Raw genomic sequence first — 25,425 nt, forward strand, 5'->3', positions numbered from 1 at the left:
AATAGAGTTGGGCTCCACTTAACACTGAAGTCAGGATGGTAGTTGGTGTCCCAAGGTTCAGGTTTTTTTACCCTGATGTTTTCATAGCTAGTTCTGGAGGCCTCTAAGTTTACAGTGCTTCCAGGCAGTTGTGATTCAGAGAGTGATATAGTTCCTATTCTCCTGGTCTCAGCTCTCATACTTACCCAGGTAGCACTCCTGTTTCTTGTGACTGCAGCTCCTTTCTTCCTTGAAACTGTGACCTGGAGCTAGGGTCCCTGATCCCTTGTGACTGCAAGTGCTCCTCTCTGCTCTGGAACTGATATCTGGAACTGGGTAATGCACCATAGAATTGCGAAATACTTGCTGGTACTGCACCTGGTGCAAGGACAAGAGTTTTTTATCATTTCTTTCTGACTAGGTAATCAGTCCACTTACTGTCTCTTGGTCTCTGCTTTTGGAGATGCCTCTACTGCTGCCTTCACAGCTTCTATAGCCACTGCATTGTGCCCAGGGCCCCTTATCTCTCCTTCTGTTCTTCTAAGTTGTCCGGGTGTAAACAAATGCCTCCACCTTACTTCGTTGGTTATTCTGCTTTAGGATTTCATTTAACATGTTATTTAAAGTTTGTTTAGAGGGGAAAGTAGAAAGTGCTCAGCTAGAACCTTCCCTTTATTGTGCAATCACCCCCCTGTAAGTTGAATGCTACTATTTCTAAAGTTCTATTCCGCATAAGCACTCTAGTCTAAAATCTGTCTCTTAGTGAACATTAGCATTTCATAATACTCTCATATCTATATGAGTATAATGCATATTATCACCAGTGCTTATAGCTGAAGGTTTAAAGTAAATAGTAAGTTTAATTCCAGGTATAAATTTTAAAAGCATTCCCTTCTATCTTTTACTGAAATGGTTTTTAGGTGTTAGTATAAAGGGCAAAATATAAGGTTTTAGCATAGCAGGAATTTTTATTTTCAGGCATGGAGTGAAATAAGAAGGGAACATGCAGCTAGGCAGCATAGTGAGTAGAGCGGTAGGCCTGGAGTCAGAAAGACTCATCTTCCTGAGTTCAAATCTGGCCTTGGATACTTAGTAGCTATGTGACCCTGGGTAAATTTTAACCTTGTTTGCCTCAGTTTCCTCAACTGTAAAATGAGCTAGACAAGTAAATGGCAAACTGCCCTGTATCTTTGCCAAGAAAAATCCAAATGGGTCACAAAAGTCACACATAACTGAAAAACTACTCAACAACAACAATGCCTACAAATCTCCTATCCAACAAGAGCTGTATTAAAAAAAAATTCACTAGGAGTCAATAGTTGTGCAAATTCAATTTAAGAAATATCTATTAAGCACCTACAACACATTGTACTCTAAACTAAAAATGTGTTTGTTTTTTTTTAATCATGGGTTTTAGGAGCCTTCTTTTGGTGGAGGTTGTTTATAAATTAGCATAGATAATGGCAATTTTAATATCATTGTAAAGAGTGTAAGTTCCTTATGGGCATGGATCATATTTTATTTAACTTAATCTCCTTAAATGCCTAAAGTGCTTTGCATAAACAAGACTTTTAATAAATGTTTATTGAATGAATAAATGAGTTAGGTCAGCAAAGAAACATTAAACAAACTTACATATAGAAACACATGACAAATGGCTAAAAGAAAAGACAAGATTGAGGGCATATGGTACCCAGAGATAATACACAGATATCACTGATGAACTAGCTAAATTATATTTTAGCACTTTTTGCTTCCATTTTCAAGTTAGGAAGTAAGGGATAGGCTGATTATTCAAGTTATGTTTTTCAAAAGTCAAAGATCTCTTTATGTTTGAACATTCATTTATAATGAAACTTAAGTTTTATGGAACAAAGAGTTTTCTCACCCATTTTACTTTGATTTTCATTTCAAGACCCTGTGACTGACCCAAGGAATTTTTTGATATATTTTTTTTAAATTAGAGGTTACTAAGTTTAACATAAAATTCAATGGAAAATGTTGAACAGTTTGGTGAAGAAAAGCATTTGAAAAGCATTTTCAAGGAGAGTTATTCTTTGTTTTCTGACTTTATAAGAGATCTCACAAAATGAAGTCCTTCTAAGGCACTAATGTGAAAGTCTTTCTTAGTTAAAGGTACCAAGATCAAGTAGCCACCAATTTATCTGTACACTTATGGGCCCATTTATTGGGTTTATAGAACAATTTTCTTCCAACAAGTTAAAGATTTAAACAATGAACATTCTAAACAGGAGAAAATAGTAAGAGTAAAATAGGAGAGAACAAGGCAGCATGAAAGAACCAAAAATGCTTAAAGTAAAATGGTAGCACACTTGATAAATGTATTCATAATTTGTTGTTGTTGTTTAGTCATGTCCAACTCTTCATGACCCCATAGTATGGGATGACCATAGCTTTCCATGGGGTTTTCTTGTCACAGATTTGGAGTGCTTTGCCATTTCCTTCTCCATTGGATCTAGTCAATCCTTTATTAGGCAGACAGAGGTTAAGTGACTTTCCCAGGTTCACACATCTGAGAAGTGTGTGAGACTGAGTCTGAACTCAGGTCTTCCTGACTCCAACCTCAGTGATCTATCCCCTCCAGCTGCCTCTTATTCATAATAATTTAGGAAAAATAAGCTCTCATAAAGACAGTTGTGTTAATATAAATAATTATTCTACAAAATCCCTTTCAGTGACACCATTTATAACTTAATGGCTATCATGGAATCTTAAAGACTATGCCATTAGAACATATTTTTTTCTGAAAAAAAATTTATGGGCTTAAATAAATAACCGATGAAAGAAGCACCACTGCCCCCCAACCTATTATGTTAATTCACCTGACACTGGGCAGTTCTTGCTAAGAAGTTACAAACTTTACTACAGGTAGGTACATGGCCATTTTGTCACATTATTTCAAAATTGGTGCCTTTATTAAAAGTTTGTCAGTTAAAAAGTTGACATCACATTCAGGTCTTCTCACCTTGTGCATCCCCTGAGCAGGGGTCACTTTAAGACTGGGCCAGACAAGATCACTGAGTCTTGGTGTGAAATCATCAAATATCCTGCTATCTACCAAAAATAAAACTCTCCCCTTACCTAGTACCACTTGCCAGTAGTCTCTTTTATAAGTAGTCTTAAAAGTAGTCTTACAAGTAGTCTTTTTAATCTACTGTCTTTTATAAGCATTGCTATTGGCATCTCAGAAGGTAGTCTATTCTTAAAATGAACAGAGAACTTTTAGATGGTCATGATCCAAGAAGCTAGGACTTGACTGAAACAATAGATGCCTTCTGATTCAGTTTGGGCCCTGTCAGGTGCACATGTTTTATCTCTGCTTAAATGAGAGAATGGAAGGCTAGAATTGTTCTTTTAAATTTCATCACATAATTGATTTATGCTAGTTAATTATCAAGAAATGAGACTGAAGGATGAAAACAACAAAAGTCTCACCAGTTTACGTTATAAATGCTTGCTCAGAAGAGGATTCGAAAATGCTAGATGTGGCAACACTTAACAGGAAGAAAAAAAAAAGAAAGGAAAGGAATTGACTATATTTTTAATGAACAGGAAATATGCAGTTATAGATGAAGAAGTAACCATTAGTTGTTCGTGAGTTCCTCAGAATAAACAATGTGCTGTTCAAAATAAGCTTTTAACATTAAAGTAAATACCAAATTAGAAAAAAGAAATAAAGATGAGGATAAGACACCAAATATAGTATTACAACCCAACCTGTTTCAATTATTGACTTTCAAATTAAGAAGTAGGCAAAAATAAAGACTTTGACACTATCACAGTTTCTTAGAAAAGTTTAACAGATGAAAACAGTTGCCACAGCGAGAAAGCCAGAGGAGTCCAGAAATTTCCTGTCAGTACCTACTTGATCACCTTGTGAGGCACAGTGACATGAAAGCCAAGGGTTCATTATACAAACTAATTTCCAGAAAGAGATTGACAGAAAATTATAAGCAGAGTTATCACAAAACAACATAAAGTAGTTGAAGGAAAAAAACCCTATCCTATAGAAAGCATCTCATAGTGAACATAGTGAACATCTCAGCTTCACAGTATCATCCTAGCAGAGCCTGTACTGGAAGCTAAAATTAGCACAATAGATACATATTAAATATGTCAGATTTATTAGCATTTTTGTAGTTACCTATTTTTTAATGGCAGCAATAATGGAATCACCATATTTGAACTCACTGCTTTAGTATCCAGTGTACCATGTAAAACGGTGAAGTGAAAAGATAAAGTCAGGATGATTACCTAACTGATGAAATATAGTAAGAAAAAATCAGTGCTGGAGTAATATGACTTTAAAAGAATGTAGAGATTGGTATTCACAGTTTTACAAAAATGGGAAGATTCTAAAAGAATTAAGAAGCTCATAGATGATGCTTCTTTACTAAAACCCAAAAAAAGGGATTGAAATGACTCCAATAATTACCAAGCAATATACTTACTGTTCGCTATAAAATTTTTCTGAAGATTGTCTTTGCACTGATCAAGGGTATTCTTGAGGAAAAAAATTAGAAGGAAACAAAATAAACTTTTGCAAAAGACTTTTTAAAGCAAACTTTGTTTTTACATTCACATAGCTGACTGAGAACCATAAATAATATTAGATCCTTATGTTTATTACTTGATTCCCTTGAGTAAAATAGAATGCAGCCTTAAATACTCATATCAAACAAGTTAATTTTGACAAGTTTGTGGTGTAGTTCATTGTATTAGATTTTAATTCAGAAGAAATGGGTTCCAATCTCCACCCTCCTACTTCCTACCTTCCTCCCTTCCTACCTTGGATGAGTCACTTAGCTTCTCTGGGCTTCAGTGTTCTCATTAGTAAAATGACAATGTTCATGAATCCTTATCCAGTTCAACTCATTCCTTTTGCCACAGCAGGCAACTAGGTGACACAATGGATAGAATACCAGGTCTGGAGTCTGAAAGACTCATATTCTTTAGTTCAAATCTGGCCTCAGACACTTATTAGCTGCGTTAAAGGGGTTACAAAGAGTTGGACTCAACTGAAATGACTGAAGGACAACAAAGACAATGTGATTCAGTAGAATGTTAGACTAGAGTATAAATGAGAAATAAGATGAGATAGACTTAATGAGGCAGTGGAGATAAAGGGAAGTGAGAAATCAACACTGTAAAATTAAAGGTTAGTTTTAAGATTGACTTTAAAAAAAGAAATTTGCAAAAGAAAATGTTTAAATAAGTAGAGGTAATTAGGAGAAGAATGGGAAAAAAGGTGGAGCCCTTTTGCACTGATCCTGTGAGTGGAGTGTTATATGATGTAAGGGGTTTTAGTGTGGACCAAGTTTTAAAAGGGTTTTGATTTCATATAGAGAAGAAGGATGTGATAACTTTTAGAGAAATGCCTGTTAGCAGCTTTAAACAGTACTCTTTCCTTGAAAGACCATTTGAAGGGCATATCCCAATCCTTAGTACCACATGATCTCCAAAAGTGGTATATAGGAATATGACCTTAACTTGTGAAGCTCCTCCATGTTCTTTACCTTGGACTTTCCCACCTTGCACTTCCATAGTTAAAACTGAAGCTAAATTGAAACTTGGGGAAATTGAAGCCTTGGGGAAATGAAACATCTTATATTTGCTTATTGTTAACTGTTATTGTAATATGATAAAAATAATAATATCAACCTAGTCCTAAGCTGTGATTAGTGAAATTTTTGGTAAAATCTCATGGGATTGTACTTTGGTATTCTAAGTTTTGATTTCAGGTATAATTGAATTGTCCTAAAACTAACATTCCATCATTCAAAGGGAATGCTATGTACTGCACAAAGGGAATGCAGTCTGAAAACTGCTATAAATGGATATCTGTCCCTGAGAAAAGTTGAGGGGATGACCTTGTGCTATTTTCTTTCTGAACAGAAAAGCTTCCCACCTGCTTAATTCTGAGACTGGATTTTGATACCCTGTGAATAATGTGGAGCTTTGCAATGTGATTGGCTGTTAATTGTGATTCTTGCCTGAAATCAAACAGAGCTAAGGGAGTTTCCCCCTTGTTATGGCCTGTATCTGATCAATCTGTGCCCTTGAAGCAGCAGTTTTGATATTGTCATAACCATGTCCCTCCTTTTTTCCTTTTATAGCAAAGTTCTTCAATTGGGGCAGGTGAACAGTGGGTTTGGTGTTGCAATTCTAAATCTATTAATAAATAAATTAATACTAAAACATCTGTATCACTATAAGAGAGCAATTATAGTAAATAATAACGATAGTAAAAAGTACTAGTAAAAATAGTAATGGTGATAGTAAAAAAAGATCTTTTTTTTCATTTATTTTAAACTTAAATATAAAAGAAGAAAATAAAAAGAAACATTTTAAACAAATATAAAAGAAAAGGAGGATTGCCATGTATACAGCAGAAAATGACAGGATTAAAAATATAAAGCAATAAATTTCCATTCTAAGAAAGTCTATATAATAAATACTACACATTGTGTTCAGAGGTATCCATCTTTGCTTCCTTTTGTTTTCTTTTGTTCTCTACTGTGCACTTTTTACTTTATTCTCCCCCACTTTTTATGCCCCCCTCAAGAAAGTTACAAGTAAGGACAGATATTTTACACACACACACACACACACACACACACACTTACATATGCATATATATATATACATAGATATCTGTAATCATACACATATACATTCGTATGTATCTATGTAAGACAATGCTATGCTTATTTATCCTGTTTCTCCAAAGGTGGATAACATCTTCCCACATAAGTCCAAGTCTTTCCATATTTTTCTGAATCCACCAACACATCATTTTCTATACCACAGCAATATTCTACTTTTATACTATCTGGTTATTTTAAATAGTCTAAAACAATATTGATTAATATGGCTGACATATATTGTAATTTCCCTATTTTTCTCTTTTGAGTAAATCTATTTTAGCATTAAATTTTTTGTTATTACTGCTCTTGTTTTTTTTTTAACCTAGTAAATTCTACTCTTGATCTTTATTTTACGTTTGTGTGTATCTCTTATTTCCTATCCCTCCTAACTCCTCTTCTCTACTTCTACCTGCTACTTTGCCCTCCTGTTTCTTAACCTAAGTACCCTCCCAGGGTCACTCTCTTATCCTCTCCCCAACCCTAAAATCTCTCTTATCCTCTCCCCCCCATCCCCTTAAACTTTCATCTCTTTCTGAATTTAAAATACTTTTATGCCGTTCTAGATATATATGCATTTTTCCCCTTTAACCAATTCCCGATGAGAGTAAGGTTGCAAAACTACCAGCCCTTCTCCCCCATCTAATTCCTCAGTGTCTTGCTCTTCCATGTCAGTTGTATAAGATAATTACTCTTTTTACCTTTTCTCAGATAGTTTACTATTTAATATCACATCATACTCAGCTCTACCTCAGTCTTTCTTTTGAATGTCCTAATTACTAATAACAATCTTAGACATGCAGTTTACATTTCGTTGTTTTTATAAAAAGTAAAAATTCTGGCCTTATTAAGTCCCTTGTAATTAGTCTTTGATGTTTAGCTTATATTTCTCTTAGATCTTTAATGTCAAATTTACTATTGATTTCAGGTCTTTTTGCAACAAAATCCTGAAAGTCTAGCAATTCATTGAATGTCCATTTTTGTTGTTTTTGTTGTTCAGGATTATGCTTATATTTGCTAGGTATGATATTTTCAGCCAAAACCCCAGTCCTTTTGCTCTTTAGTGTTTCAAGACCTGTGGTCTTTTAGTGTTGCCACTGCTAAGTATTGTGTGATTCTAATTGTGGTTCTGCCATATTTGAATTTTTTTTCTTGTTACTAGTAATATTTTCTCCTTGAGCTGGGGTTTTAGGAATCTAGCTATGCTATTCCTGTAGGTTTTCCTCATAGGATCTTTTTCAGGTAGTGATCACTGTATTTTTTCTGTTTCTAGTTTCCCCTCATTCTAACACTTTAGGACAATTTATTTCTTGTATTACTGTATCAGGATTCTTTTTCTAATCATAGCTTTCAGTTAGTCAAATTATTCTTATGTTTTCTCTTCTTAATTTGTTCTCCAAATCAGTTGTTTTTTTATGATGTTTCACTTTCTCTTCTATTGTTTCATTCTTTATATTTTGTTATTTCTTGGTCTGTTATGACTTCACTGGCTTGCCCTTGCCCAATTGTAATTTTCAAGGAATCATTTCTTCTTTAAGATTTTGGGTCTCCTTTTTCTAATTGGTTGACTTTCTTTTCATAATCTTCTTGTTTTTCTTGGATCATTCTTACTTTTTAAATTTTTCCTCAATCTTTCTCATTTAATTTTTAAAGTCTTTTTAATGTTCTTCTATGAATTCTTTTTGCGCAGGTGACTACTTGGCATTACTCTTTGGGTAGAAGATGCTTTTTTGCCTCAATTTCCTCCTCTGAAGATGAACTCCAGTCTTTTCAATTCCCTTAGTAACTTTTTGTGGTTGAGTTCTTTCTCCTGTGCCTGTTCTTTTTTAAACATTATTTATAGTAACTTATTTATTATAATCACTTCTAGTCCTGGGGCATGGGGGATGATGTTTCTGTTCTCAAATCCTTCTTCAGTTTTCCCCTCTGTCCTGGAACTGAAACTAGAAACTAAAACCGAGCTCCCCAGTCTTGTAAGTGCCCATAGCCAGCAGCATCCCTGCTCCATTGCTTCTGTACTCACCAAGCATGTGCTGGTTCCTTCTTGCCCAGGGCCATGTATTGGCAGCACTGTTGGGCCTGGTGTCCCTTATCACCAGAGGTTCCTTCAAACTTCCTTGCCCTGATGCCAGAGTCCCTACGCTGTCCAGGAGATGTAAATTCCTGAGGCTGGGACTGAGGCTGTCTCCCAACCCACCTAGCCCCAGGGCTTGCCACTTGCTGTTTCAATAGATTTAGGCTGGATGTGTTTACACTTCACAGGGACCAAACCTTGGATTTTCTCAGATTGTCCTAGGAGGTCCACTGTTCTGCTCCAACTCTTTTTTATTTTTACCACTTTACATTTGCTCTGAGGTCCTGTTTTATCTTATCTGTGGAGGAAATCTGGAGAGCTTGGAGTTTTCTGATCTACTCTGCCATCTTTCCAAAATCCTTTCAAAAGATTTTAATAATGTTAATCTGTGTTTGTTGTCAACTCCATATTCTATATAACTAGGTAAATGAATTATTAGGCTTGGCATCCACTTCTTAATAGTTATATGGTCATGTATAGGATTAGGTCCTCATTCCTTCAAGATGAAATAAGGAATAGATATAGATATCCCTCAAGAAGATGGGATAAGAAAAAGATATAAAGTTTTTAAAATTTAATGGAGTAGTAAACTTTGAAAAAGCAACAATTTTAGACTGTTAGAAATCTAGGAGATATATATATATATATATATATACACACATATATATATATATACACATATACATACACACACACACTCACACGCACACACACACACATACACACATACACATTCATTTGGCTTCCACATGTATCTAATGGGAAATACAGGCTTGAGTATATTTTGATAATAAATTCTCAAAAAAGACTAAGGTCTTTACATATAAATTGTATCATAATGGTAAAGAATTTTTAATTTTTAATCAACTCTTTCCCCCCCCTTATTTTGAAGTGTCTGTGTCTTACTATTAAGAGACAGGAGGGCTCATTTTCTAGTCCATTCGTCTTTCTTCAGCCTGTGGATAACATTGTCCATATAAGATATAGAGTTTGGGTAATGATGGAAAGAACAAATGGTATGAAGAAAACTGAAATTCTCTTGTTTCAGATGAATTATGGGTTCCTAATTTGTTATTTTTCTTATAACTCTATTGTTAGTGGGGTTAGAGACATGCATTTTGAATTCTTGCTACATGAACTAATTACTGGAAAACCAATCTGGTTATATTTTGTCACTGCTTAGTAAATTACATAAAGTCTTATCACTAGCAGGACTTAGCATTATATGGAGAATCTCAGTAACCTAGAAAGGATCAAGGAAATGCTGCCATAGACCTGGCCTGATCTACACCCAGCAGTTTGAGAGATACACAAAAAGTATTTACAAGATTTCTGAAGCTCGGTGATGCTACAAAAGGACTTAACACCCCTAAAGCTACTGCTACATTGAGTTTCTTTATTTGCCTGTTGTAACTTTGCTTGTAATGTTAGTTATATGTGTGCTATGGACTGCTTATCTATTCTATAAGTTGCTTATCATTTCTGCTTTGAGTGATGCCACTGTAGGAACTGAGGCCCTTGTACTGAACTTTTGCCAGTCACGGTTTGCCCATGGTGTGTATGCACGGGCTCTTCGTAGGGTCTCTAGCTGCCTTTCCTGTCAAGAGCCTCATGGAAGGAAACTGATAAAAGTGGGGTGAAAGTGGAAGCCCTACCATTTGAACATCCTCAGAGTGACTATACTGAACTGCCAAAGTCTATGGGCTACAGATAAGTTTTGAGGTGCAGAACTTGTTTGGCTAATGGTAATGTAATTTTGTAATGATAATGTAAATTTGAAGATCTTCCCCATCCATTAATAGGCCAATGTGACCTGCTTACATCACAGGAAGCCTAAGTCACATGGGTGGAGTTTGCTGAATGAGAGGAGCTGGAAAGGGGGACCAGGAAATACTCAGAGCAGTTAGAGCTGAGGGAGAGAGAGGAGGCATGCTAGCTGTGAGTGTGTTTGTGGGAAGGCCCCAACAGGGGGATGGATGTCTTTGGGATGGAGTGGTTGTCTGCTGTGATAATGTGTATTAACCTCTATGCTATTTGGATGAATTGGACTTACTGGTTTTGGGATTGGGTTTTCTGGTGTCTGAATAAATGTTTTGCTTCTGTCTTCTAAAAGGAGGGTCTGTTTATTTTGCAATTCAGAACCATTATGGCATACTCATAACAATTGCAAGCATTGTGAATACTGCCTTGGCAATACAAGTATTTGTTTGTGGGTTTTCTGTTTGTGTGAGGATTGTGTGATATTTATGTTTACAATACTTCCCTTGGTGCAAAGAAATGATCTCCAAGCCAACTCCAACCTTTACAGGCAACAGAGATTGATTGGGATGTTGCAGTTGTGGAAAAAGGACTGACATAGGTCTAATTGTGGTGCTGCACCGTGTGTGGTTAGCACCACAGGGAGGAATTATTGAAGTTTGTGCTGAGTCATTGACCCCATTCTTTCTAGTCTTGCTTTTCTCCCTGGTACATGTTAATCAGTCTGTTGGGAGAGATCAGCCAGTCTATGGCATATATTCTTTCATCCCATCCCTTTGTCCTTTGTAGTATTTGTCCTTTGTAGTACCTGTCAGTCAGCACACAGATTTCTTTCTCAGAAACCAAGCCTTAAACCCAACTCACTCTGGAGTGAGCTCTGGAACTCATAGCACAGAGTGAATGTAAATACTAAATAGGGACTGTTTCTCTTTTGTCCAGAAACCCTGAGGGTCTTCCCCTCCCAGTTTGATTTTTCTTTTTGAGTTTTGATTAAAGGGGCCATCCCTCGATTATCTTCTTAAAGAGGCCTATTCACTGAATGGGTGTTACCTCACTCAGAGTGAGAACCTGAAAAGACCAAAGGGCTAAGGTCTCCCCATGCATGCTGCGGCATCTCCAGTCATCCTGGTTAATATCAGGCCACTGGACCCAGATGGCTCTGGAGGAGAAAGTGAGGCTGGTGACCTTGCACAGCCCTCCCTCACTCTATCAAATTCAACTGCAAGTCATGCCATTGTTTCCTTGATGTCATGGTCCTCTTCGAGAATGAAGGACAAACACAGCACAGAGTTACATGTGATTTCATACCATCCCACTACCTCTAATCTCATTTTCCTATATTTCTTTATGATATGATGATGGGACAGTAGCTGAGACACAGTGACCCAACCTCTTTTGAAACCTGTACCTATTAGGATTGTCTTGCTCTTATTATAAAAGTTGTCTTTAAAAGCAATCTCCATTTTGAATCTTGGATTGACCCTTGTGAGTAACCCTCCCAGTGTGTTTCTGCTTGGTGTTTTTAATAAATTCCTTTTTAATTTAAAAAATGAATATAAATTTAGCCAAGCTGAGGAGGATAGAATGGAAAGGGGAAAGAATAGATTCAAGAAGAAAAATTAGGAAACCATCACAGTAGTCAAGGTAATAAGTTATGAGGCCATAAATTAAGATAGTGGCTTTGTGAGTTGAGAAAAGGAGATGTTGTTCAAGCAGAATCAACAGGTCCTAGAAATTGTTTGGATGATGAGGAGGGCTTAGAAAGAAGGGAAAAGGTTGCAGATGTAAGTGACTGGAAAAAGAGTGGTACCTAAGTATAATTTTAACTTGTGTTTATTCTTATTACATTTCAACTTATTAGATTCAACCCAATGCTCTATCTTATCATTAAGTTTTTGGCTCTCAATTCTATCTTCTTGTTTGTTAACTACCCCTCCCAGCTTTGTGGCATCTGCACATTTTATGAATGTACCAATTATACCTCTACCCAAATCATTTGTAAAAATATTAAATAGCACATTTGATCCTCACAACAAATTTGTTAAGTAAGTGTTTGTATTAACTCCATTTTATAGCTGAGGAAACTGAGACTGAGAGAGGTTAAGTGTCTTTGTCTAGGGTTACACACCAAAGTATCTAAGGCAAGGTTCAATCTCAGTTTTTCCTGCCTTCAGGTCCAATGCTCTATCCACTGCACCACCTAGCTAGATAATGATTTCTGTGTTAGGCATGGTGAGTTTGAGTTGCTAATCCAGGTGGAAGAAGGAAAAAATCAGCTGGATTTATGTCTAAAAGCAACTCTAAGTCTTCCTGGGACCTGTATCCCAGAAACTACTGGAATGGAGAGCCTTTCCCCTTCTTATGGTAGTGTTAATTCATTGCACATATGGTTTCTGGAAAGTTGGATGTGGGACCTCAGCTTCCCAGGTACATCATGATACAACCATTCATTAGGAGGCGCAACTGTTGCCCTGAGATGGCAGAGTGTCATCTTTCCAATTGGTCACAGGTTGAGGGGAACTTGGATTAAGTGGGTGCTGCAGATAGCATGAGGAACCCAGTTGGGCAGGTACAAGGTACCTTGTTCTTTTTAAAAGACAATATATTCCTCTGTCCACCACAACATGGTATTATAACCCTGATGTCCATAATAGCAATAGGCACATTCTCCAACCTCTGCTGTTCTTGTAATAATTCCAATCTAGTTGTTTATCATGTGTCTAATGAGTGCTAATATGCCCCCACATCAGCTATACACAGTGGGGAAATTTCTGCAAAGATCCTCTGTTAGTCTTGATCCCAAATGGGAAAACCTCTGACAAGAGCCCTGTGTTGTATAGAACTAAGACCACTGAATTAGAACTATTACCTCCACCCAGAAATTAGAGCAGATGAAGATTTTCTCTGCCCCATCCCCCAAATTTCTCTCATATGCCAGTCATGCAGTCTGGAGCTCAGCCTCCTGGGAGAACTTGCTAATTAGTCAGCAGCTGACTCCATTAATCAATAGTTAGATAGCTACTATATGTGATGAGAATAATACTATTGTTTAAGTAATGCAAAAAATTGAAAATTATAACTTCTTTGTTCAGGCTCAGTATATTAAAGTACTTTAAACTCCAGAGATTGGAGTTTCTTTCCTCTTTCTACATTTTGTAAATTTCTGGTTTAGTAAAATTTTATAGAAATTATCTTTTTAAAATAAAAATGAATTTAACCAACATTATTGCTGCAAATTAAAAATGAGAATTTATTAATCTAATTCTATTCAGTGTGTATGTATAGCTACAAACACCAGGAGATTGGAAAGATAAATAGTTTTAAAATGGGACAGATGGGCACATTCCATTAAGGCTCTGAAACATGTATGAGACAGCATCTCGACTCTCCCTAGAGTTAATTTATCCTCACCCTGCTCTTCAGCCCCATTTATCTCTGTAGGATTGTATCAGAGTTTAGGGAACCCAGTATGGTTTGCTACACTCTGGATTTTTCACTAGCACTTCAATCATACTGCTACCAACTAGATCCATCATTATTCCTTATTCTGCCCTGACTACCTTACCATTCTTTTCTTCTTCCTTTTGGTTCTCATTGCACCTTGGTTTTTTGCCCAATTCCACATAGCTTTTTGACTCAGCTTCCTACCATACTACCTTCTTAGTGATTCATGTTCACTGATTAGTTTGTGGAAGGGAATCAGGTAAGCACAGGCCAGCTCTGGTTTTCTGTTTGTGTATATACATCCCGTCACTACTTTTGCACAGACCAATGGACTGCTAGTATACAAATGCTTTAAAAATGTAAATGAAAATTTACTATATTTTCATTTGTAGAACTACTCACTGTGATTCCCACTAACTTAATCCTAAAATCATTCTCCCAGACTTTTTGTGAATCAGGATGTCTAGGTAATAGAGCTAATCAGTAATGTTTTCAAAATTTTCTCCCAGAATTAATCATAAATTCATAGAAATGACAAATGGAAAAATTATTAAGCTGTTGTTATCCTAGGGCCAAGAGAATTTTTTCATATGATACCCTATGAAAAGTTTCTCTTCTCTTTTCCTAAATAACTTTAGAAAATAAGGTTTTTTTTTTCTTTCATTGTCATAAAAATAGTTGAACCTTATAGTATTTTAAGCTGATTTCAGATATGGCTTTATATATGGTCTTTCTCTCTTCATTTTCTGAGATTATAGTTCATGTTTTTAAAAATAATTTTTACTAAACCAAATTGTGCTTGTTCTAAGCAACCTGAAATGTGTCTACTAATGATTTCTTCTTGTATTACACCTAGGGAATGTTACTTTGCAACATCCAAAAATATCATGCCTAGACTCCACTCTTCCTGGTATTACTTTTTCATTGCAGAGATTTCTTGATGGATGTCTTCTCCATACCCATCACTTACATCCCCTAGGTTTTTCTAGGAAGTCCAAAAACATTTTAAATGATTTTTTACATGTCTTACATTGAAGTCATTGAAAATCTCTTGGTAATTTTCTGCTTTGTAGTTTTCAGAATGTTTTGGGACACTTTTACAAATTAGTCCCTTGAAATTCTTCCCACTTAATTATGAGGCCCACCACTGTTCTATTAGACCTTCTGTCATTGACTTTTTTTTGTATATCTACCTGGAAATCTCCTCCCTCTTTGAATACTTTCCTACTGTTCCAGGTGTCATTTGGCCCAGGGATTTTAATCCCCACTCCTTCTCAAGACAAGTGAATTTTTCAAGCACCAAATCCCTAGGCCTCATCCAGTGTAAGGCCCTGATTTCCTCCCACCAACCATCTCACTTTACTCTTAGGAGTGTTCATCAGTGGAACCCCTTCCCACATCCTAAGTAAGGCTTTCTTCTTTCCCCATTCTTCTTCACCCATTTTCCTATAGACTCTCATCTTTCTGAGGCTGCATAGGTTACCTTCCCCGCCTTGCTAGCTCTTGATTTGACCACCGTACATCACTTACTCCTCTCTATTCCCTTCTTGCCTTCCCCACTTTTACATACCGTTCCTTATTGTAATGTAGTTCCACAAAAGAAGCATTCACTGTCCTTAATACACCCTCTCCATCGCTTCACTGTTAACTCTACCACATTTCTGCATCCTATAATGTCACTTTATGTACATTTAAAAAGATGTCTTTTTACTGCTCACTCTATTGGCTGCTGCATTTATTCACCCCTGTTTGGGGTATTTGAGAGGCAAATAATCTCTTCAGTTCTGTTTGTCTTCCTAAAAATGTTTAAATTCTTTTATTATTGAATGTCCACCTTTTTCCTATATAGTTAAGCTCAGATTTGCTAGTTAGGTCACCATGGGCTGCATCATGTGCTTTGTTGCTCTTCAGAATACATTATTCCATTCCTTCCTCCATTTCTAATGCATGTAGGACAGTCTTGCATTATTTGAATGTCCTTTTCTTTGTATTTGAAGTTGTTTCTCCTGATCCCTTAAAGAACTTGTTTCTGAATTGAATTGTTAAATTTAACCACATATGTATTGGAACTTATACCCTTTGGATTTGTTTTGTTTTTCTAGGAGCTATCTGCAACTTCCTTAAATTGGAATTTCATTTTTGATGCTCAGATGCTTTGGGCAGTTCTCTTCTGTTTTTTCCTTCATTATGTTATTAAAGTTTTGTTGTCCTGTCATGTTCTTCTGGGAGATCTACAATCCTTAGTTGGTCTACAAATACTGTCTTCAAGTTCTGTGTGCTTTGCTTGCATAATGAGCATATTTTCTTTTAATGCTACTCTTTTTTTGATTCTCTTCTTGTAGATTGTCCTTCACTTTTGTGCTTCTGTATTCGCTATCGTTCTCTTTTTTGTTTTTGTTCTTGGCAAGGCTTATTGCTTCAGATTGAAGATTTTCTATTGTGTTTATTATTTACTCTCTCTTTTCCTCAGTTCTCTGGCCCAGAACAGAAGTTCAGAACCCATTTTCCATAGTATCAGAATTTCAGAGCTTTGCGGCACTGATTCTTCTCGGCTGTAACACCCAGCAGACTTTTGCTCCTGAAAAGTTGTGGCCAACCTGACTATTGAGGCCCAGACAAGCTTCTCTAGCCTGGAGCTGGGGTCTCCAGAGCACTGGAAAGAGGATGGGGAAATAGAGTGCAGCATCAAGTTTTGATTAAGCCAGTATCCTGTCCTTGAGTCTACTGCTGTATTTCACTGCCAGTACCATGGAAAGTAGGGGAGGCATGCTGAGTGACCAGTCAGTGAACTTCAGTAGGGTTTTATTTTGTTTTTTGAGGGGGAGGAGACTACCTTCTTTTGGATTCTGATATCCTAAATCATGAAGGCAGCTGAAGTTGTTTTATCTTTGACACATAATTTCTGTTTTGGACAGGTTTCAGAGGTTGTGGGGATTGAAGAAAATGTCTGGTTTACCATCCTATTGCTCACGTAACCTAGTCAATAATTTCTTAATTAGAAAAGCAAAATATTTCCTCAGAGTTCTAAAAGTTTCCTCACCACATACAGAGCAAAAACTATTTACATAATTAGCAAACTTGGTAGGCATACTGAGAATATAATGTACATTTAGGTAATAAATACCAACATCTACAGAATATAAATGTTAAGAAAAATGATTAAAACCAGGCACTATGCTAAGTTGGTGCTTAGGATTCAAAGGCAAAGATGAAACAATGATGATGTTCACCGACAGTCATACAAATTACAGTCTTTTACAATACATTTTTTTACACATAAGAACAGTCTTTTACTTATTAAAAATGTCATTGCATGATTGAATATGTGTGAACATGTTCCATTCTTACTTTGCCATGAAGTATATAAGCTGGGGCTTGACACAGGGTGCAACAGCTAGTGACTTTCCAATTCTTCCCCAACACCCTCTCAAGCAAACCACTTGTTATTTCTACCCAATATTAAATAATATATCAAAACTCATGTCACTAAATAATTGCAGGGGATAGAGAAATTCCATTTGTATTTTTAAACTTAGCATCAAAGTATAAAACATTGAGAAATTTCAATGTGACAAGATGTGCATTGAACTGTGGGATCTTTCAGTTAGGAATTAATCCTTGCTATTTAGGGTAGCTACATAGGTTGATGCAAGCAGACATTAACCTATTTAAAAATTTATTTTATATTTTAGGGCTATAGAAGAGTTGCCATGCAGGTGCTATCATTATCCCTATTTTACAGTTGATAAAACTGAGGTTAAATGACTTGACCAGGGTCACAAAACTCATAAATATCTGATTTGAACTCAATCCTCGATAATAATAATTAACATTTATATCATTTTCGGTCAGGTATTGTGATAAGTGCTTTACAATTATTATTTCATTTGATCCTCAATTACTAGGAGAGAATCCATATTTGAAATGAACTTGGAAAATGGAAAGCAGTTTGCAGAATTTAGGCTTAGACCAGTATCTTATGCATTAAAGCATAATCAGATCAAAATATATTTGACCTGAACAGTAAGGATAATGCTATTGAAAAAAATTAGAAGAGAACCAAATGACGTAACTTTTATAGCTTTGACTAAGGGTAGACAGACTATTATCTATATTTGAATTTGGAGCATATGAAATGAAAAAGTTTGCATTAACAATAGCTAAGTCAAAGGAAGCAGTCAAATGGGGAATTTTTAAAAACGTATCAAATATCTCAGACAACAGTCTGTTATTAAATGTAAATAGGTACACACTTTACATATATCTATATATGTATATCCAAAAGCCATTTATCAAAGAAAATGATTAGTTTTCACAAGGATTGTGAGTTGTTAGAAATTTTACGAAAAGTTACTACAGATTACTCGTAATAAAAACATACTGTTCAATTTTCTCCTTTGACTCTGTCCCTTTTCAAAAGCATTTGCTTTTGATTACCTCCTCCCCCAATCTTCCCTCTCTTCTATCATCCATCCCTTTTATCCCCTTCCCCCCTACTTTCCTGTAGGGTAAGATACCCAATTGATTGTGTATGTTTTTCTTTCCTTAAGCCAAATCTGAGGAAAGCAAGGTTCACTTATTCCCTTTCACCTACCCCCTCTTCCTTCCAACAGAACTGCTTTTTCTTGCCACTTTTAGGTGAGATAATTTACCCCATTCTATCTCTCCCTTTCTCCTTCTCCCAATATATTCCTCTCTTACCTCTTAATTTTATTTTTTTAGATATCATCCCTTCATATTTAACTCACCCTGTGTCCTCTGTGTGTGTGTGTGTGTGTGTGTGTGTGTATTCCATTCAATTACCCTAATATGAGAAAAGTCTCATGAATTACAAATATCATCTTTCCATGTAGGAATGTAAACATTTCAACATTAGTAAGTCCCTTATGATTTCTTTTTCCTGTTTACCTTTTCATGCTTCTCTTGATTCTTGTATTTGAAAGTCAGAATTTCTGTTCAGCTCTGGTCTTTTCATCAAGAATGCTTGAAAGTCTTCAATTTCATTGAAAGTCTGTATTTTGCCCTGAAGTATTATACTCAGTTTTGCTGGATAGGTGATTCTTGGTTTTAATGCTAGCTCTTTTGACCCCCAGAATATCATATTCCAAGCCCTTCGATCCCTTAATGTAGAAGCTGCTAGATCTTGTGTTATCCTGATTGTGTTTCCTCAATACTCAAATTATTTCTTTCTGGCTGCTTGCAATATTTTCTCCTTTACCTGGGAACTCTGGAATTTGGCTACAATATTTCTAGGAGTTTTCCTTTTGGGATCTTTTTCAAGAGGTGATCTGTGGATTCTTCCCATTTCTATTTTACCCTCTGGCTCTAGAATATCAGGGAAGTTCTCCTTGATAATTTCTTAAAAGATGATGTCTAGGTTCTTTTTTTGATCGTGGCTTTCAGGTAGTCCAGTAATTTTTAAATTATCTCCCCTGGATCTATTCTCCAGGTCAGTGGTTTTTCCAATGAGATATTTCACATTGTCTTCCATTTTTTTTATTCTTTTGGTTCTGTTTTATAATTTCTTGATTTCTCATAAAGTCACTAGCTTCTACTTGCTCCATTCTAATTTGTAAGGCATTATTTTCTTCAGTGATCTTTTACACCTGCTTTTCCATTTGGTTAATTATTCCTTTTAAGGCATTCTTCTCTTCTTTGGCTTTTTGACCTCTTTTTACATTTAGGTTAGTCTATTTTTACGGTGTTATTTTCTTCAGTATTTTTGGGAGTCTCCTTTAGCAAGCTGTTGACTCATTTTTTATGATTTTCTTGCATCATTCTCATTTCTCTTCCCAATTTTTCCTCTACTTCTCTTACTTGATTTTCCAAATTGTTCTTAAGCTCTTCCATGGCCTGAGATCAATTCATATTTTTCTTGGAAGCTTTTGCTGCAGGATCTTTGACTTTGTTGACTTCTTCTGGCTATATGTTTTGATCTTGTTACCAAAGTAAGATTTTATAGTCTGAGTTTTTTTTATGCTGCCTGTTCACTTTCCCAGCCACTTACTTGACTTTTGAGTTCTTTGTCAGGGTATTACTGCTTCCAGAGTAGAGAGTGCTCTGTCCCAAGCTTCAGGGGTTTTGCACTGCTGTTTTCAGAGCTACTTCTATTCTGAGGTGTTATGATACTCCTCTTCTGGCCTGTGTTTTGGTCTGTGAGTGCAGGCACTCCTTTCTGCCATGTAACTACCAGGAGGACTCTCTCTCCACAGCTACCACAAGCTCTGCCACACCAGCGCTCCTCCACCCCAAAGGACCACCGACCAGGACTGTGACCCAGATCCAAGCAAGGCAAAGCAAAAGAATACTGCCTCAGCACCAGCAAAGAGATCCGAACACTCACGCTCTGGTCAGACACTTGATTCCCCCCACTGTCTGTGGGCCTGGACCTCTGGAAGCAGCCATTATCACTGCTGCTGCCACCACTGCATCCACCTCCACTGCCCCAGGGCTGGGGCTGGATCATGCCCTTCTCTTACCCAGGTCTGACAGTTTTCCCCCTAAACTGCTATGTTGTCTTTGGCATTTGTGGGTTGAGAAGTCTAGAAACCACCACAGCTGCCGGTGATTCAGTGCCCTGAGGGCTCCTTCCACCTGCTCTGTCCTGGCATGTCCAAGGCTGGGCTGTGCTCTGTTCCTAGCATGTGTGATAGACCCTTCCTAGCAACCATCCAGGCCATCTTGGCCTGGAGACTTGTTTCACTCTGTCATTTCATGGGTTCTGTAGCTCTAGATTTGTTTAGAGTCATTTTTTACAGGTGTTTGGAGGGATTTAGAGGGAGAGCTCAAACATATCCCTGTTTTCATGCCACCATCTTGGTTCTGCCTCCCAATGCCTTAGATTATGGTTAAGGATCAAATATTAGTTACCCACGATATGAGTTTACAACTTGTCAAGCTCCTTGATATCAAGGATTCTTTGATATGCACATAATAGGTACTGAATAAATGTGTATTAATATTTCACAAAAACTGCTAGGAAAACTGGAAAACAGTATGGCAGAGACTGGGCATAGATCAATATCTTACACCATATACCAAAATAAAGTCAAAATGGGTCCATGATTTAGGAATGAAGGCTGATATTATAAGCAGTTAGGGAGAGCAAGGAATAGTTTATCTGTCAGATTTATGGAGAAGGGAAGAATTCATGACCAAATGAAATAGAGAGTGTTACAACATGCAAAATGGATAGTTTTGATAATGTTACATTGAATAATTTTTGTACAAACAAAGCCAATGCAACAAAATTAGGAGGGAAGCAGAACATTGAGAAAGTATCTTTATAACCAGTGTTTCTGATTAAGGCCTCACGTCTAAAATATACAGGGAACTGAGTCAAATTTGTAAGAGTACAAGTCATTCCCCAATTGAGAAATGGTCAAAGGATATGAACAGGTATTTTCAGAGGAAGAAATTAAAGATATCTAGTTATATGAAAAAAATGCTCTAAATCACCATTGATTAGAAAAAATGCAAATCAAAACAACTCTTAGGTACCACATCTCTCCTGTCAGATTGACTAACATGACAAAACAGGAAAACGGTAAGTGCTGGAGAGGATGTGGGAAAACTGGAACATTGTTACATTGTTGGTGGTGTTGTGAACTGATCCAGCCATTCTGGAGAACAATTTGGAACTATGCCCAAAGGGCTATAAACATATGGATACCCTTTGGCCCAGCAATACCACCCCCAGGGCTGTATCCCAAAGAGATGATACAAATGGGAAAAGGACCAACACGTATAAAAATAATTATAGCAGCTCTTTTTGTGGTGGCAAAAAATTGGAAGTCAAGGGGATGCCCATCAATTGGGAAATGGCTAAACAAATTTTGGTATATGAATGTAATGGAATACTACTGTGCTATAAGAAATGAGGAGCGGGGGCGGCTGGGTGACACAGTGAGTAGAGCACCTACCCTGAAGTCAAGAGGACCTGAGTTCAGATTGGGCCTCAGATATTTGACACACTTACTAGCTGGGTGACCTTGGGCAAGTTACTTAACCCCAATTGTCCTGCCTTCCCTCCTCAAAAAAAAAAAGACAAGAAATGAGGAGCAGACAGACTTCATTATAGCCTGGAATGATTTATATGAATTGATGCTGAGTGAGGGGAGCAGAACCAGGAGATCATTGTACACGATTACAGGCACACAGTATCTGTAAAGACTAACTTTGATAGACTTGGCTCCTCTCATCAATGCAAGGTTCAAAGACAGCTCTAAAAGACTCATAATGGAAAAAGTTATGCACATCCAGAGAAAGAATTATGGAGATTGAGGCAAACTATTTGCCCTCTTTTTTTCCCTTCTTTTTTGGTTTCATTTCTTCTTCCTTGTGATTCATCCCATTGGTTATAATTCTTCTTTGCAACAACTATTATGTCAATAAGTTTAATGTGAAGGTATATGTAGAACCTATATTGGATTACATGCTCTCTTGGCGGGGGGGCGGAGGGGAGAGGGAGGAAAGGGAGGGAGAGAAAATTTGGAACTCAAAAACTTGTGGAACTAAGTGTTGTAAACTAAAAATAAAAATAAATTTAAAAAATAAAAAATAAATGTGTATGAACTGATTTTCTTGCTTTCTCTTTTTCTCTTCCCATATATTTCACCATATATTATAACACCCCTCCCTTCCCAGAGAACTCAAAGATAGATTCTTAACATATCCCGGATAAGAAATAACGTAAATTTCATTAATAAAATAGCAAGACTAGTTCACTATTTTGGAGGCTGATATTTGTACTTTTATTTATATATAATAGTTAACATTTATATAGTGCTTTAAGTTTGGTAAAGCACCTTACAAGTATTATCTCATTTTATTCTCACAACAACCCTGGAAAGTAGGTGCTGTTATTATCCCTCATTTTTACAGATGAGGATACAGAGGCATTCAGAGGTTAGTGTCTTGTCCAGGGTCACACAGTCAATTTAAACTCAGGTGTTTTATGATCCCAAGTTGAGTACTCTTACCTGCTGTACTACCTAGCTGTGTGTTTATGCATATTTACATGTGTGTGTATACATACATGTTTATATGTGTGTGTATAAAATTTGCTTTCTGAAATTGACTTCTCTTTTTTATTGGGCTTCTGGAGTGGCTCCAACTGATGCTTGGCCCTAATCTAAAGTTCAAACTGACCAAAGTGACTCATATCTTTTCTCACTTTCCTAGGATTTTATATGGATTTCCTCTCATTTTACAGAATATGTGAATTCTGCCAGAAAGGGGTCTAAATTTTATTTTCCCAATGAGAATATTATTTTATGACTGACTTTCATTATAGAAATGAATTGAGAATTCATTATTTTGGAGTAGGGTATAGCAGTCACACCAGTAGGTTCATTTGAAATGATGGGTGAAGTAAAGGTTATGGTAGGAACCAACTTATCATTTTCTAATTTGTATGGTGCAGGAATTATTTGTGTTTTTAAAGACTGTGAGCTTCTTGAAGTCAGAGAATAAATTTAATTAATCTAAGTTTTTCCTATTGCTCTTTTCTCTCTGGTAGAATAGTTGGTCCAGACTGGATTGGTAAAAATATCGTCGGGGCAGGACCACCCATGTAGAGTGGCTATGAGTTTTTAGTGATTCTACATGCAGTCTAGTGGTGAGAGGGTCTGGCAAGGGTGGGGAACCAGACCTAGAGGGTGGCCTTGAGGCTGCAGGTTCCCCACCCCTCAATGGAGTTTGAATAGAGGATTCATCTGAATCCATGAAGGTCCAAAGACATTTACCATAGAACGCTAGATCTACCTATTTGACACTATTCTTTTTTAGGTTTTTAGAATCTACAACCTCTCTTCCATTATGGTTCATCTCCACTTTGCCCATAGGCCATAGGAATTCCTCTCTTATCTTGAAATTCACCAGTTCTTCATTCACAGATTCTGGAATTTTGTTTTCCTCTCCTGAATATTTACAAGGTCCAATTTTTCTAGGCTACTATATCAAACATTCCTTCCTTATGCTGCCAATGATATGATTTTATATCACTGAAAATTTCTTGTTTGAAGCTTAATAAGTTATATTAAATGTACTGATTTTATTACTTTTATGATGATCATTTCAGATTATATATTTTGTTATAAATGGCTTCTAAAGTTTGAAATTCCATATATGTACTAGGTTTATTATAATGACAGTAACTAAGGTGAATTTAAGCTTATTTTTAAGACAGTTTATTTGAGAAACACGAACAAAAAGTACTATTGAGCACTATTAAGATATAGAAATAAGACTATGCTATAATGGGCATTATATAAACATTTTGAAAAAATGAAATTTAATTTATTAAATCTCACATGAGTTTCTAAAATAGTGAACTGTATACTATAAATCCATCTCCCTTTTATTAAAGAGATTGTAATTCAAAAGGAACTTATTTTCATCCCCCTTTGCCAAAATCACCCCTTCCCAACTTCCTCATTAATATGGAGGGCACTACCATTCTCACAATCCCCAGTCTCACAACCTAGATGTCATCCTCAATGTCTTATTCTCACTTACCCCACATATCTAACCTGTTGTCAAATTTTATCATTTCTCTATTTTACTTCTCTCTACTCACATAGCTACTTAGACTAGGCTCTCATCACCTGTTTCCTGTTCTATTATAATAGGCTTATAATTGGTCTGCAAGCCTCTTCTTTCCCCATTTCAATCCATCCTTCTCTCAGCTGCCTAAGTGCTAAAGCACAGTTCTAACAATGTTACCCACCTAGTCAATAAACTCCAGCTGCTCCCTTTTACTTTCAGCAGCACATATAAAATCATCTATCTGGTATTTAAAGTTTTTAACAAGCTGACACCTTCCTACCTTTCCAGGATTATACCTTACTCCTATCCACAGATTCTATAATCCTGCCATGTTAGCCTGTTTACTGTTCCTCACTTTTGGGGCTTCATCTCTGATTTGAATCTGTGCCTTTCTTTTTTGCTTGTCCTAATGTGTGCATTGTTCACCTCCTCACCTCCACCTCCTTGCTACTTCAGCTCAAAGCCCACTTTCTGATGGAAGCCTTTCCCTTGACTGCCACCCCCCAAGTATCTTACATTTTCTTTCTGAGATTACCTTCAATTTAAACTGTATAGAATGTGTGTGGTGTGTAGTTATTTGCATGCTGTCTCCCCCATTTCCCCATTACCATGTGAGCTCCTTGAGGGAAAGAATATTTTTTCCTCCTTTCTTTGTAACCACAGTATATAACACAGTGCATGTCACATGGCAAAATACTTAATAGATACTTGTTGACTAAGTAGCGTGATATAATAAGTAGGGGATTGGTCTTGAGTCATTTCTATTTATATATAATGATAATATTAATATTTATTTATAGTGAGTATTATAATTAATTAGTTTAAATGTTACTGAATTTGAGGATGTTTCATTAACTTATATTTGTTTTCCTTGAAAGAGGTAACCTGAATAATTAATTATGAAGCAAATAAACACTTAAAGATCATTAGTTGATAGCTAATACACTTTAAACTTAA

At 36.4% G+C, this 25,425-nt stretch overlaps 1 protein-coding gene across 2 annotated transcripts in view; it reads left to right on the plus strand.

Annotated features, from left to right (window-relative positions):
- Positions 1–25,425, plus strand: part of FAM189A1 (family with sequence similarity 189 member A1) — a 192,190-nt gene that overhangs the window by 41,013 nt on the left and 125,752 nt on the right. The gene's annotated exons all lie outside the window — the stretch shown is intronic.

Source organism: Trichosurus vulpecula, chromosome 8 (assembly GCF_011100635.1).
Source record: "Trichosurus vulpecula isolate mTriVul1 chromosome 8, mTriVul1.pri, whole genome shotgun sequence".
Lineage (NCBI taxonomy): Eukaryota > Metazoa > Chordata > Mammalia > Diprotodontia > Phalangeridae > Trichosurus > Trichosurus vulpecula.